Source organism: Maylandia zebra, linkage group LG22 (genome assembly GCF_041146795.1).
Source record: "Maylandia zebra isolate NMK-2024a linkage group LG22, Mzebra_GT3a, whole genome shotgun sequence".
Classification (NCBI taxonomy): domain Eukaryota; kingdom Metazoa; phylum Chordata; class Actinopteri; order Cichliformes; family Cichlidae; genus Maylandia; species Maylandia zebra.
In genome coordinates, this window is record NC_135187.1 from 30,603,545 (window position 1) to 30,609,640 (window position 6,096).

A 6,096-nucleotide genomic window follows, 5' to 3' on the forward strand; every position below is an offset into this window, starting at 1 on the left:
TAATGAAATTTGGGCACAGAGATACAAAGAATGCTTCTCAAGTATGACTCTGTTCTCTTCATTTGCATCAAAGAAGCATTAAAAAGACTTGGATTGCTGGGGAATTATCATCATCAGCACTAATCAGAAATCAGAAATCAGAAAGGGTTTTATTGCCAAATGTTGAGCAGGTTAACAACATTAGGAAATTGCTGCGGTGCTTCAGTGCAAACATACTGTCATAAATTGCGCTTAAATAGGCATGAAAAAAATAGAAGTAAGAATAAGAATTAAAAGTGCTACGTAGAAAGATATATGCATGAGATATACATGAGATATATACATGAGAATAAGAATTAAAGTGCTACGTAGAAAGATATATACATGAGTGCAGGTGGTGATCAGTGCCAAACATGGAATGATGCAGTGAACACAGCATAGGGTCATGTGTTAGTGGTGGGAACAGTCGTACGTTTATTGTTCATGTGTCCAACAGCAGAGGGGAAGAAACTGTTCTTATGGCGAGAGGTTCTGGTGCGAATGGACCGGAGCCTCCTGCCTCCTGCCTCCTGCCTAATGGATAAAACAGTGTTGTAGATGAACAAGATTTGGTTGATGAACCAGATTGTTCTCTGGACTCTGGAGAAGCGCTTATGAAAGAGCTGTTACAATGTACTTGTGCTTTTTGATTGTTATTGCAATAACAGAATCAATGCTTAAAAGACAGCAAGTTCAGGGTGCGATCAAGTTTTTTCTTTTTTATTGGTGCACACCCTCACCGTTTGATCCCACAAATTTATCTATTTTACTCTAAGTAATATTTAAGATATAATTTAAAATAGAAACATCAAAATGTATCAAATGAGTTTGGAACTAGCATTTAAGATCATTAACCATTGGGAAAGTATTTAATGAGGTCCTAAAGCCATTAAGTAAATTGGGTAATTATCGTGTATACACTCACTGGACACTTTGTTAGGTACAACAACACAACTGCCTTCATTCTTCATGGCCCAGTTTTCACAGTGTGCTTGAAAAATTCATCAGATATTTTGGTCACGAACTGAGATCTGGTGCCTGTGGAGAACGTTTGACTGCAGTGACCTCACAGGAAACCAGTTTAAGGTGGTTTGAGCTTTGTGAAGTGACCATTATCATCAGAAGATGGTACACCATAGCTATTAAAGGATGGACATGGTCAACAATAATACTCAAAGTCAACTGGTACTAAGAGGTCCAAAGTGTGCCAAGAAAATATCCCCCACTCTATTACACCACCACCAGCAGACTGAACTGTTGACACGATACTGAGTTAAAAGTCAGGCTGAATTTTAGTGTTCAAAGAAAAAGCTGATGATCATTAATAAAGATGTGCTACTATTACTAATAAAATTAATAACTGTTAATAATAATAACTAGTATGTTTTAACACATTTAACAACTTCAAGCAAAAAACGTGCATGTGTACACACACCTGTTCACATGTGTGCTTTTCATCTTCTGGGCCTGTCTATTCCCAGAATCCCCCCAACTTGCACAGTCATGTCACTGAATCGGAGACACACACACACACACACACACACACACACACACACACACACACACACACGCACACACACACACACACACGCACGCACGCACGCACACACGCACGCACGCACGCACGCACGCACGCACACACACACACACACACACACACACACACATCCACACCTGTTGCAGGGAAACACACTGCTGCTTCAATGCCATGGCTACCGAGAAATTGACCCAGTTTCCATGGTGACAGAGATGGGGTCGGTTGCCAGCTGCCAATCCCTGGACACACCCATGTCTCACTGACACAAAGAGATAGAGAGGGATGAAGCGATTGGAAATAAGATGGGAACATGTGGAGAGAAGATGGAAAAACGAAACGACAAAAGAATCAGAGAAAGGTGTGGCGATCAAAGCTGACTAGATGGAGAATTGAGGGAAATTGAGAGTGGAGACACTTGAAAAGCAATTTGAAAAACAGGCTGAGTGTGTTCTAAGTTGAACATATGGGAAAAAATCAATCAATCAATCAATCAAAATTTATTTATATAGCACATTTTTAAGACCGAAGTACACCAAAGTGCTTTCCAGTAAAATCGCAGTACAAATAAAATCACACTAAAATATAAATTACAAATATATAAAATATAAGATAATTACATAATCTAAATACAGAGCCAGATGTAAATTTCCCTAATTCGCCTTAAATGCCAGATCAAACAAATATGTTTTTAAACGTGATTTAAAAGACTGAATGGAATCTGACGCGCGAATATGAAGAGGGAGAGTATTCCATAGCCTGGGTGCAGCAACGGCAAAGGCACGGTCTCCTCTGCATTCAGGAGATTTGAAATTGAGGTATAAAAACAGGTAAGAACACAGGTTATGACAGAAAAAAAGAATATACATTTGATATACAGTGGGGCAAAAAGTATTTAGTCAGCCACCGATTGTGCAAGTTCCCCCACTTAAAATGATGACTGAGGTCAGTAATTTGCACCAGAGGTACACTTCAACTGTGAGAGACAGAATCTGAAAAAAAAATCCATGAATCCACATGGTAGGATTTGTAAAGAATTTATTCTTAAATCAGGGTGGAAAATAAGTATTTGGTCAATAACAAAAATACAACTCAATACTTTGTAACATAACCTTTGTTGGCAATAACAGAAGTCAAACAGAGGTTTGCACACACAGTAGCTGGTATTTTGGCCCATTCCTCCATGCAGATCTTCTCGAGAGCAGTGATGTTTTGGGGCTGTCGCCGAGCAACACGGACTTTCAACTCCCGCCACAGATTTTCTATGGGGTTGAGGTCTGGAGACTGGCTAGGCCACTCCAGGACTTTCAAATGCTTCTTACGGAGCCACTCCTTTGTTGCCCGGGCGGTGTGTTTTGGATCATTGTCATGTTGGAAGACCCAGCCTTGTTTCATCTTCAAAGTTCTCACTGATGGAAGGAGGTTTTGGCTCAAAATCTCACGATACATGGCCCCATTCATTCTGTCCTTAACACGGATCAGTCGTCCTGTCCCCTTGGCAGAAAAACAGCCCCATAGCATGATGTTTCCACCCCCATGCTTCACAGTAGGTATGGTGTTCTTGGGATGCAACTCAGTATTCGTCTTCCTCCAAACATGACGAGTTGAGTTTATACCAAAAAGTTCTACTTTGGTTTCATCTGACCACATGACATTCTCCCAATCCTCTGCTGTATCATCCATGTGCTCTCTGGCAAACTTCAGACAGGCCTGGACATGCACTGGCTTCAGCAGCGGAACACGTCTGGCACTGCGGGATTTGATTCCCTGCCGTTGTAGTGTGTTACTGATGGTGACCTTTGTTACTTTGGTCCCAGCTCTCTGCAGGTCATTCACCAGGTCTCCCCGTGTGGTTCTGGGATCTTTGCTCACCGTTCTCATGATCATTTTGACCCCACGGGATGAGATCTTGCGTGGAGCCCCAGATCGAGGGAGATTATCAGTGGTCTTGTATGTCTTCCATTTTCTGATGATTGCTCCCACAGTTGATTTTTTCACACCAAGCTGCTTGCCTATTGTAGATTCACTCTTCCCAGTCTGGTGCAGGTCTACAATACTTGTCCTGGTGTCCTTCGAAAGCTCTTTGGTCTTGGCATTGGCGGAGTTTGGAGTCTGACTGTTTGAGGCTGTGGACAGGTGTCTTTTATACAGATGATGAGTTCAAACAGGTGCCATTCATACAGGTAACGAGTGGGGGACAGAAAAGCTTCTTACAGAAGACGTTACAGGTCTGTGAGAGCCAGAGATTTTCCTTGTTTGAGGTGACCAAATACTTATTTTCCACCCTGATTTACGAATAAATTCTTTACAAATCCTACCATGTGGATTCATGGATTTTTTTTTTCACATTCTGTCTCTCACAGTTGAAGTGTACCTCTGGTGCAAATTACTGACCTCTGTCATCATTTTAAGTGGGGGAACTTGCACAATCGGTGGCTGACAATACTTTTTTGCCCCACTGTAGTAGGAAAAAAAAGTATTTTTTATGTGTGAGGAACACTGCGTGCTCATTAGTGAATGAGTTATTAGCCAATGAACACAGCCTGGTCAATCCTCATTTATGACTCTATGACTATTATATTATATTATATTATATATATATATTATATTATATTATATTATTATTATTATTATTATTATATTATCATCTATGACTCTAAAAATTTATCTTCACGTGGTGTTCAAACAGACTTGAAACTAATGACTTGAGCCCATAAACTTACCAGAGAAGTGTCAGCCATGTTAATGTCAGCTGTAAAAATATGCAGGTTTAAGGGCGCCTGCATTGGGTTTAATTCTTGGGCCGGGAAGCTACGCCCGTCTTTTACTTATAGTTCATGAGTGTAATTGTAAATAACGTTAACAAGCACTAGAAACAGATAATTGACAACAGTGTGATTGCCAGTGAAGATGGCCCCAATCCCAGCCTTGTCCCCAGTGGACTAACTGATGGGAAACCTGGACCCTGGCATTCATGTGAACGTTACTTTGGCTGTGTTCAAACAGTCAACTTAGAAAATTTGTAATGCCCTATAGTGTGTCAGTCACTGTGAAGTGCTGTTTGAAATCTGTACTGTAAATCTGAACCAGTCCATAGTGCATGTCAAAGTCACCATAGCGTATATTATTCATTACACAAATCTGTTATCAGAAGAAAAAAAAGAGTCAGGAGTTAAGGATGGCCTGGTTAGTGTTTCTCCTCAGACCTCTCAGTGGCTCATCTCCTTCTCTGTTCAAGCAGTTCAATTATGTTTTATTTATATAGTGCAAAATCACAACAGTAGTCACAACAAGGTGCTTTATGTTGTAAGGTAGAGACCCTACAATACTACAGAGAAAATCCCAATAATGGCAATTTAAGAAAGCACTTGGCGACAGTGGGAAGGAAAAAACTCAATTTTAATAGGAAGAAGCTTCTGGGAGAACCAGGCTCAGGGAGGGACAGCCATCTGCTACAAGTGGTTGAAGCAACAGGATAAAAGTTTACCTGCTAAGTCTAAACTGTAACTACGTTACGTAGGAGTTGCGTCAGTGCCTGACGTTTGGGACGGTGACATTAGCTAGTTTTATCGTCATAATGACAAACAATTACCAGAGCCAGTCTGGGAAAATCTCTATGCTGAAGAATCCTTGGGCAAACTACCGAAACCTATCCAGTCTTTAAGTGATGACGTGATGAATCCTGCTTCCGGGCCCAAACTACTTTGCGTTTAATAAGGCTGTTGTGTTTTTATAATAATAATGGATTGGATTTATATAGCGCTTTTCAAGGCACCCAAAGCGCTTTACAATGCCACTATTCATTCACTTCCCTTCGGGAACCCTCACGTTAACTTTTATTGACTGGAAAAAGGTTAGCGCTCATTCTCCAGATTCACTGTTTTAATTATGCTAATATAGCTGTGTCGCTAGCGATCACGTAGCACATCATTATATACCAGCTAGCCAAACTTCAGTAACCCTACAAACGTCACTGCTGTTTAGTTTCCTGTCTACATTTATGTCGGAAGTGATAGCAGAGCTGTACGTTTTAATTTGTTTCGGAAATCCCTCAGTCAGAACACGGTATATTATATTTAGATGGAAACTAGTGACCTAACTCCCTGCTAACTTCTGACTCCGTTAAATTACATAAATTCTGTTTTCATGGATGCCTGGATGTTAAACTTAATTGTTACACCTGGTAGAGCAGAACGCTGATCATTTTATTACAGATGAAAGAATTTAGACAGTTTTTAACTCTCAGTGATGCCGTGCGGCATCATTTGATTTAGGGACCTGCAGCGGAGTTTGTGCCCAGAATTGGCTAATGACATCAGACTTAAAGACCAGATAAAGTCCCCAGTGCATCGGCTTGAAGTAGTACTAAAAGGCATAGAATAAAGTGCTGTAATACTGTCTAGGAGTGCATGAATGCTCCTTTTAAGTACCACTCTATTTACCATTTTCATGCTAGCTGCCTGTTAGTAACTTTTTCCACATACAACCGTGGACAGTGTATAGGATGTGGTGAAGCCAATGCAGTAGTGCCTTAAACCTGCATT